Raw genomic sequence first — 10,691 nt, forward strand, 5'->3', positions numbered from 1 at the left:
CGTATTAATATGGCTTTACTTTATATACCTCATTTTTATACTTTTCTGCTAGATGGTTAAGACCAACATAAAGCAAGGCCTATATACCAAGAAGTGTAATGTTTGTATCTGACAAGGTCAATCAGATCCACGCAGGACTTACCCTGAAACCGTGTACTGCAGTTTGTCGATCCTTTCTGACAGGATGATTCCTTATAGCACAACTTATATATTCAAATGGACAGAAAATTAGTATCCTTTAGAGTATCTTAAGATAAACTGCCTCGAATGGGAGCTTTCTTTCCAGTCCTTTGAGGTCTATAAGACCTAACTCGAAAATGTACTACTGTGGAAAATGAAGACTGCTGAAATCGAAATGGGGTGGGGGTTGGTGGGGAGGGCCTGTGGAGTTTTTGGTTAATTGCTGTACCACTGTCCTTGAGGTGGCTGAGGAAGTTTCATATTTTCTTTGGACATCCTTAAGCGCCAAAGCTCTTGCCGAAGAACTTTGGTGCTATGTGAATTCTGCCAGTTCGCTAGCACTGACATGGCTCTTGGGTCCACCACTCCATAAGAAGTCTTAACTCCATTCATACTAATTTTTGTTACAAAGAGGGGTGCTTCTGGGTATTTTGGTCCACATTCTGTTTTAAGGCTATATGTTCAGTTTTCATAAATTGTTCTTGGAGGCCGAATTACCATCCCTGTCCTACTTGTAAGTGTCATGTCTTCGTCATCTTCTAGACCCTGGCTAACTGTGCCATGGACTCCTCCTTTCTGGCCTGGTTTGACTTCTTCCAGCAGTCGGAAATTGTGAGGGACTTTTACTCCAGAGCCCGAAGGAACTGCCATCTTCTGTCAGTCCCCTTCACACTCCTTTTTAAGACCAAATAATACTCCTTTGTCTCGACTTACTACAACTTCCTTTTTTTTTCTTTGCAGAACTGGGGATTAATCTCATGCCCTTGTGCTTGCCAGTCTACTGATCCATCTCCCTGGCCCACAATTATTTTTGCCATGTATGTTTTGATGAAAAGTTTGGATTGTTTCCTCCTTTTGTCTGTTAACAATGGTGCTAAGAGCATTTATCTGCATCATCCTTTTGAGCCTGTTTTCAAATATTTTGAGTATTGCTACACATAAGGTTGATCATTTGAGAAGTGCCAGGCTGTTGTCCAAAACAGTACCACAGTCTTGCATTTCCAAGAGCTGTGTTGGAATGTTGCCATTCTCTTTGTTTTCAAATATTTACTGCTGATGAAGAATTGTAGATAGATCTTTCTTTTATCTTTCAACAGCTTGAAATGATTGTTTTTTGACAAGTATAGATATGATTTATTGTGGCAAAAATCATATCTATGCAAATTATACCTATGTTTAGGTGTGCATTTCTGTGGCATTAAGAACATTCACTTTGTGGAACCATCCTACTCTCCTTGTTCAGGACTTTCTCAGTTTGGAAAATTGCATGATTTGTATGTTTTTTTGAAAACCACTTTCTATGTAGATATAGATATATGATATTGTTTTCCTCTTGGTATTTTCTCATTGTGAGTAGTCCTCATTTTTCTGAAATTCACAAAGCATTTTTGATTCTGTTGTAGTTACTTATTTTTAATTAATTTTATTGAGAAGCACGGAATGAGAGTTTCAAAAATGATTAGAGTAGAACAGTTTCAATGATTAATACGTTGCATATTGTTGTCTTTGTAGTGGTTATTCATAGTACAAGAGGCAGACATGATATCCTATCCAAATGATATTAGTACAGATATTTCTTTTCATGGAATTAAGAGAAAGAAGCTGTATATCTATCCTATTTTGTATATAGAGATACAAAATGGTCCTTCATTTGTATCCCTTTTTTTTGTTTAACTTTGTGAAAGATGGGTAGTCCATTGCTATTTGAATATGGTAGGTATGTGAATTTAGCAGAACAGTCCAATGTAATCCATTAGTCTATAATAGTAGTGGGTTCCTAGGAATGGCAATGTCAGAATTTGTTGACTTGAGCCTTTTACAGCTCAGCATATTAATGTGGCTTTACTTTTTATACCTCGTTTTTATACTTTACTGCTGGACAGTTAAGAACAAGATAAAGAAAGGCCTATATACAAGTATAACTTTTGTATCTGACAAGGTCAATCAAATCCCCTCAGGATTTACCCTGAAACCCTGTACCGCGGTTTGTAGATCTTTTCAGGACGATTCCTTATAGCACAACTTATATATTCAAATGGACACAGAATTAGTATCATTTAGAGTATCTTAAGATAAATTGCCTTGAATGGGAGCTTTCTTTGAGGTCTCCAAGACCTAACCAGAAAATTTACTACTGTGGAAAATGAAGACTGTTGAAACCGAAGTGGGGTGGGGGCTGGTGGGGAGGATCTGTGGGGTTTTTGATTAAATGCTGTAACACTGTCCTTCAGGTGGCTGAGGAAGTTTCATATTTTTTTCTTTTTTTTAAATTTATTTATTTTATCTATTTGTGTGTGTGTGTGTGTGTGTGTGTGTGGCCAGCTCAGCCCACCTGGGGGCGGGGCTGGTTGGCATGTGGTGCTGGGGGATTGAACTGCGGTCCATGTGCTTTGCTAAGCTTGTTCTAAGTAGGTGCTTTAGACCACTGAGCCATCTCACCAGCCCCATCATATTTTCTTTAGACATCCTTAAGCGCTGAAGCTCTTGCCGAAGAACTTTGATGCTATATGAATTCTGCCAATTTGCTAGCACTGACATGACTCTTGTGTCCACTCCATTAGAACTGTTAACTTCATTCATATTAATTTTTGTTAGAAATGTTACAAAGAGGGGTGCTTCTGGGTATTTTGGTCCACATTCTAAGGATGTATATTCATTTTTCAAAAATTGTTCTTGGAGGCCCAATTACCATCCCTGTCCATATTTTAAGTGTCATGTCTTTGTCAACTTCTAGACCCCAGCTAACTGTGCCATCTTCTCTTCCTTTCTGGCTGTCTTTGACTTCTTCTAGCATTCGAAAATTCCAACGGAGTTTTACTCCTGAACCTGTGGGAGCTGCCATCTTTTGTCAGTCCCCTTCAGTCATTTTTAAGACCAAAGAATAATCTTTGGCTGGACTTACCACAACTTTTTTTTTCCTTTTTTTCTGAACCTGGGATTGATCTCAGGCCATTGCACTTGCCAGCAAAGCGCTTTTTCTACTGATCCATCTCCCTGGCCCACAATTATATGTTTTGATGGAAAGTTTGGAGTGTTTCCTCCTTTTATCTGTTACAAACAGTGGTGCTAAGAGCATTTATCTGCAAGCATCCTTTGGGCCTGTTTTCACATATTTTGAGTATTGCTACACATAAAGTTGATGATTTGAGAAAGGCCAGGCTGTTGTCCAAAGCTGTGCCACTGTTTTACATTACTACTAGCAGTGTTGGAAGGTTACTATTCCCTTTTTTTCAAATATTTTCTGTAGGTGAAGAATTCTATATTGACCTTTTATCTTTCAACAGCTTGAAATGATGTTTAATTCTCTTTTGACAAGTATAGATTTATTGTGGCAAAATATGAAAATTGTACCTATTTTTAGGTGTGCAGTTCTGTGGCATTAAGAACATTCACTTCGTGGAACCATGACTACTCTCCTTGTTGAGGACTTTCTCAATTTGGTGAATTGTATGATTTGTATGTTTTTTTGAAAACCACTTTCTATATAGAGATAGATGTAAAGATAGATGTTATGCCATTTTTCTCTTGGTATTTTCTCTCTGCTTTTGGTAGTCAGTTGGCTACAGTGCAGTTAAGTTTTTATTCTGTTGTTATTTATTGATATATTTTTATTTTTTAAATTTTTCTTCGATGCTGGAGACAGACATCTTTATTAAGGATACTACCAAAATTTTGCAAAACATTTCAGAACAGATATGTAAACATAAAACTTCCCTTTTCAACTGGCAGTTCTTTGAAAAAACAATAGGATGCGACAACGCAACTTGATTCAACATTAGTTGAAACTCCTGTATTTTTTTATGAGCATAATATTTATTGAGAGAAAGAAAGCTCCTGTCCTGAGACAGGGACAGGAGGGGTGGGCCAGAGCGGGTAGTTCACCCCTGGAAGTTGTCTCCTGCAGGGACTTTTATAGAGGAAAACCATATGGTGAGGCGGGTCTACAGTGGTGGAGAAGACATGGGAACTTGCTTAGTTGGGCAAAACTATGGTCAATCAATGGATTACAAGTACCATCGCTCAGGTAAAATTGACTAAATCCAGTATCAAATGGGAAAGTGAGTCACATAGCAAGTGGGCAGGAATAGGAACTGGGTCTCTTCCTGTTGGGGGTTGGGCTAGTGACTCATTTGGGCTCTTTCAAGTTGATTGATAATTAGGATAGCAATCCCTAATGCCCATCCCTAGGGAAGTATCTAGCTGTGCTTCCTCTTTTTGTCTTGGTCTTCAGGTGTGGCCCATATGGGAGTGTCTGTCTCATCCAAGTTGCAGAGTCACCTTGTCTTCCATCTTGTTTCCTTGAGGGCCTGACCCTGTCTGACTGCCTATAGTATTTCTATCTAACTTGGCTGCCTACAACATTCCCCCCTCTGAAGAAGTAACCTGAACTGCTGTGAGGGAACTATGGGCGATGACAGCTCTGGCTTCTTCAAGCTGAAACGGGTCATAGTTGTTGACCGGCAGTCGGATATATTCTTCAGAGGTTCAGTCTAAAGGCCCTCAGTAGACACCAGGCATTTTCATTATAGCTTTGCATATGAAGACAAAGGCAAAGAAACTATTGAACATATATTGGCCAAATAAAAACACTAGTCAGAACATTTTGTTGGTCCATTAGCAGATATCTCTTAAATGTGAGATTTAATCCTTTTATCTTCCATGGCCATTGTGTACTGTCTCAAACAAACTGGCCTTTCCTATTATTACTGGGGAACATAAATTACTGGGCATAGGGAAAACACTGAGTATTTTCCCATTTGCAAGTAGGCCACTGGCTGGGTAACTACTGACAAATCTGTATAAGCATCTATTGAAAGTTTCACAGGCTTTCTCCTTATATTGGCAGTTAACATGGATTCCCTCAGACTGAGAGGGAAGACACATGACCACCTCAATCTGAAACTTCCTCTGACTCCATCATAAACACTTGCTTTTTCCTTTTCTAGCAGCTGTGGACATTTCTGCTTGAAATGTCTCTTCTCTGTCTGGCTTTCCTGTAGGCTGCTAGTATCCCCGTTCTTATTTTCCATCTATAATTCCATTCTATATCCTTTCTAGAAACACCTCAACTGAGACCAATTCATTCCTGCAAACCCTTCTTTCTTCTACAGCTTGTGTCAGATATCTGGGGCCCACTGAGCAACATACAACCTTTTGGTTTTAGATTTTACCTGCATGATTACGTGGGTTTTGGTATCTTCTAGAAATAACAAATTATCTGAGAGATTAGAACATATATAATTAAAGCATGAATATTCGAGCTAACAGGTACATTTATAAACCTTTTTGAGACCTAGCAATCACAACTTGCTAGCTTTTAGACCTCTTTATTCATGGAGTCTGACAGTTTGCTGTAAGTCCCTCTAGCTTTAGTTAATAGAGGTCACACATGTGTTAACTATCAACACGAAATACTAGAGTTACATTAAAAAATCAACTAGGCTTAAGTCATATTAAACTAATGTCCCATTCAGTGTTTGGGATATGGCCCCCATGGTAAGCAAGGGGCACTGCCAAAGCGATTTTTCCTTTCAATGCTGTGACTCTGAGTTTTACATCACAAATACAATGCCTGGCTCTGTCTATAGGCCCAAAGCTATTGGACACTGCGTAAGCCAGTTTCTTTAGAACATTTTTATGCTGACAGGTTGTTAATCTGTCCTTTGGAACCTGTTTTAACTAGTGAAATACTTTAAGTCTTACACATGAATAACAATGTATTACATTTGTAAAACATCAGTCTCAGCATCATCGTTTAGTGAACAACCTGAATATATTGCATTACCTCAGTTACAGCTAAAGCATTATATCTTCTAAAGTCTTTCTATTGAGGCATAATGACTGGAAGGAAGGTCAGGGCTGGAGAAGCACAAAGAGACCTGTGCCAATGTCTAGCAATAGGCTGGGTTTCTTTTCCCTCCTATAGTCATTCCTCAGGGCTCCTCCGTGGAGATGGCAGGTAGAGGTAACACTCTGACCAGAGGAAGGAGGCAGGCCCAGGGCCCTTCAGTCCTACCGGACCACCTGGGAAGCTGAGTCTGAGCTCTGGGGCATCTGCCTCAGAGTGAAGTCTCACTTTTAGTGGCTGCCTTGGCAGTCAGGGCATGGCTTGTGGACTTCTGTATTTTTGACCATATAACTAGTGTTCCCACATGATAAAACAAGTGATAGCCGAAATCAGCATCAACAGATAAAGTTCATGAAATGCAAGTTTATGCTATTTGATGAATCACTGTATGTTATGGTTAAATATATCTGCTTTTTATATTCCTGGGATCCAGGATGAAAAAAAATCTTTAAATATACATCTCCTATAGGTAATAGCTTGTTTGGATATCTCTCTTCAAAAAATACTTTGTAGCAGTATAGAAGTAGGTTACCTACACATTTTTTTTATAATTTTGCCCCCAAAGTATAGATCTGTTTCATTTTTATAACATACCAATTTTTGTCCAACGTCAATAAAGCTGACAAACTTTGAAATGGAAATGCTTTTGTCATCCATAGTAGAAGTAGCAATACAACAGGAAACAACACTCCTCCAGTAACACTCATCAGTTGTTTAACCTGAGCGTTTGGCCTCCTGCGAGGAGCAGCTGTTTCCTTTGGGCACATGCACACATAAGGCCGAGCACATGCTTCTAGATGCAGGTAGGCCACAGGCTGCGTTCATCTGGAAGCAGTGTAGCTAATGGTTAACCGCATGATGTATACAACTAGCAAACACCTTAAGGCAACCATTGCATTGGGGGGTTAACTCACAGGGTGGATTTAAGAGTCTAGACCAAGTCAGTATGGATATCTGTATGTGTGTAAAAGCCTGCACACATACCCACAGTTACCTGACTTTCTATTTTTAACCCTCCCATACAATGTTTTAATATTTTTTTTGTATTTTGTGCAAATTTCTATATATTCTACAATTTAAGGCAAAGTGCATTAAGAAAGGTCAGAAAATAGGCTTATATTTATACAAAAGCATTTCACCTTACACATCACTGTTTTTTTAACATAACTCGTAAGTGTGGACATTGGATCCCCCATATCTAAAAAGTCATTTCTACTGACAAACAGAAGTTTTTAAAGAAAATGATTTGAAGTATATAAACACCGGATCCCCAATATCTAAAATATTCATTATTAACAAACACAAGTCTTGAGAGGAAAAAAGAAGGACCAGCAAAGCAGCTTCAAAATGCAGGGAAGCAAAGTAAGATAAAAAAAAAGTAACTCAAGTTTACTAATACTGAAACTTTTAACAGGCAAAGTTTCAATTCTTTAGAATCTAGAGCAACTCATTTGGAATTGTAAGTAAGCTTAAGTTTATTCACATCTTCTGGTCCAGGCAGAGCCTTAGTGCCACGCCTCTGCTTGCTGTTGGTCAAATTTGCTGATCAGTCTTTTGATGTCAGCCAGCTTGTTACGAAGATGCTCTCTGTGTTTTTCTTCATGGTAATTGGGACTCGACTACTTGATCTTCTGATAATCTTGTAAGACTTCTTCATGAACATTTTGATACTCTCGCGAGCCCAGAGAAAGGTGCTTGTGCTGTGTGTACAGCTTGGTGAACCTTTGGGCTACCATCTCCATTCTGGCATGCAGAGCCCTGTACTCATCATACTCAGCATTGAAGTCATCCTTGTAATTCTGGCATTGCTCATAGGAGACAATAGTGATATATTTTATCAAATAGTCTGGGAGTTCAGTTGTTGAAGAAGGCTCTATGGAGGCAGTGTAACCCTCTTTTAACTCCTTCATTGGAATCTGGACTGGGGTTATTCAGCTTGGCAATTTCCTCTTCTCGAATGTCTTCTTCCTTTTCCTCAGTATTCTCAATGTCATGCTTTTTTATTTGGTCCTTTTCCTTGTGTTTTTTAGACTTCTTTTTGGATTTTTTGTGAGACACTGAATGGTTTTCTTCTATAGGCTTTGCACACTTGAGTAGAACTGAACCGGGGGATAAGGATTCAGGAGAAGTCCTAGAGGTATAGGTGTCTTATTGGTCTTATAGATGCTACCATTCTGGCTGGAACTGTCCACAGGTAGGTCTTGAGTCCCCCGGCCTTCTGGAGTGCTCAACGAGTTGGAGTTAGAGTGCACAGTCTGCGGCGGGTTCGAGACAGGCAGGTGGGTGGGAGACAGTGGCAGAGGGCTTGGGATGGCAGTGGCTGCAGGCAGTGGGGGGAGGCTGGCGGGAGACTTCTCCCCCGTGGAATTCACATGGCCATTTAATATGGGTGGTACTCTACTTGTCAGGTAAGATATTCAAGCTTCTTTATTCATTAAAGGATCAATAAACTCTGAATCCAAAGGCCGTTTCTGAGGAGAGGAGGCAGCATCTCTACTAGAACATATGGGAGATTCTGAATGGCTGGTCAGTAGAATTCTGAGATGGATTTAGTTTTCTAGCAAGCACCGACTCCAGTGACCACCTGTCTGTCTCACAGCATCCTGGCCAGTCTCACTGCAGATCCTTGAAAACGTAATCCTCCAGTGTATAGGACAGGTCCTTAGGTTCAGATTGGCTACCTGGTACAGAATTGCCCCCAGGGAGTTCTTGTCTTTCTGACTGACACTGTCTTTCTGCAATCGGGCCAGCAGCTCAGGTTTCTTACAGACCTTGAATGCCAGTAAGTGAATCACCCTGTCCCTGAAAGGCCACTGAAAAATGCTGCCACTGCCGTGTGTCTTTCAGATTGTGTTTGCAGGGTTCATAGGGGTAGACCTTTTTCTTGCAGGCACCACATCGGAGACGGCTTGAGGTGCTTTCTGAATCTGCACTCTTTTCCCTCCATGTGGTCCACCGGGTTTGATAACTTTTGTACTTCGGTTGTGGGATTCCTCCTCTGTCTGGGACATTCTTGGGTGATCTGATATGAGTCATTTGTGGCATGCACACTAATTTTATCTTGTATAAATCCCAGGCAATTGAGCTGGGAGGCTCCAGAGCTGGAGAATGCTTGGTGGATGCAGTCAAATCTTCCTTGAGGGTTGTCTTTGCCCACATTTGACAAATGGAAGTTAAAGTTATATACTCCGCTGAGGGGATCATTCTTGGGGATTTGGACAAGCCCTTGGAGCCCTTGGAATTGAATTCTTGTGGCTCTGGTAAGTCTCTAGCGCCTGGATTGCCTTCTCGGTGAGCTTCACATGCAGTACGGTGAAGGTCCTACCCCAGCCTTCCGCGTGACAGCCTGTAATGCTGCTCCTCCCAAAGGCCCGGTGGCCCCTCCTTACCACCCGGGCCATATTAAAAACCCCAGGTGTAATCTCCAACAGCCATAGGGCACTAGCTTCCACTATGGCATCAGCTGCTCGGGCTTCTGCAGCCACGAACAGAGCTATGGGCGTCGCGCTGCTGACATACTGTCATAGACTGCCGTGAAAAAAACTTGGGGTATCACAATTGCTGCCCAACCCACACCCTTTACTTTTTTTTTAAAGTTTTATTGATGAACAGATAGCAATGAGACAGTTTCAAATCAAATCGGAAGTACAGTTTCAACAAATAATACACTGCATATATTCTTCTTAGTGGTTAATTGCTGTACAAGATGCAGACTTGTGATCCTACTTACAAACACCATTAGAAAAAATCATTCTATTCATTAAGAGAATGCAACTATATATCTATCCCAACCACTTTGAATACACAGATACAAAATGGACATTCATAGTTATACCCCAATTTTTTTTAAAGTTCCATTGTTGAATATTATAGGTGTGTAAACTCAGCAAAATATTCTAAAAGAGTACAGAAGCCCATAATAGCATTGGGTCTTCTGTTTAATTGGCAATGTCAGAAATTATTGACATGAGTCCCCCACAGCTCAACATAACAACATGGCTTTACTTCCTATATTTCATCTTCATACTTTTCTACTGGATGGTTAAGACCAAGGTAAAGCAGAACCTATGCAACAAGAGTTGTAGCTTTTTGCACACCCTTTACTTTTAATTAATTTTATTGAGAACAATGAGACAGTTCAAAAGCCAGTTATTAGGACAGTTTCAATAGTTAATACATTGCATATTGTTGTCTTCGTAGTAGTTATTCATAGTAAAAGATGCAGACATGATATCCTGCCAAAACACTATTAAAACAAATATTACCTCTCATGTAATTAAGAGAAACAACATGCATATCTATCCTATTTTGTACATAGAGATTAAAAGATGGTCTTTCATTTCTATCCCTTTTTTGTCTAGTGTTGTCAGAGAAGTGTATTCCATTGCCATTTAAATATTGTAGGCACGTGAATTCAGCAAGACAATCTAATATAGTCCAGTAGTCCATAATCGTAGTGGGCTCTCCTTTGGATCAGCAACGTCAGAAGTCGTGGACTTGAGCATTTTACAGCTCAGAATATTAATGTGACTTTACTTTTTATACCTCATTTTTATACTTCTCTGCTGCCTGGTTAAGACCAAGATAAAGCAAAGCCTGTATACCAAGAAGTGTAACGTTTGTATCGGAAAAGTTCAGTCAGTCAGTTCCCTGTCAGGATTTA

General features: G+C 40.0%; 3 pseudogenes; all 3 read right to left on the bottom strand.

Moving 5' to 3' along the window:
* Positions 1-396: 396 nt before the first annotated feature.
* On the bottom strand, positions 397-834 carry LOC101565379 (annotated as a pseudogene).
* A 1,551-nt stretch (positions 835-2,385) lies between these two features.
* LOC111817592 lies at positions 2,386-3,022 on the bottom strand (annotated as a pseudogene).
* A 4,476-nt stretch (positions 3,023-7,498) lies between these two features.
* Positions 7,499-10,691, bottom strand: part of LOC101585459 — a 5,046-nt pseudogene continuing 1,853 nt past the window's right edge.

Source organism: Octodon degus, unplaced genomic scaffold, assembly GCF_000260255.1.
Source record: "Octodon degus isolate 3935 unplaced genomic scaffold, OctDeg1.0 scaffold00063, whole genome shotgun sequence".
Classification (NCBI taxonomy): Eukaryota; Metazoa; Chordata; class Mammalia; order Rodentia; family Octodontidae; genus Octodon; species Octodon degus.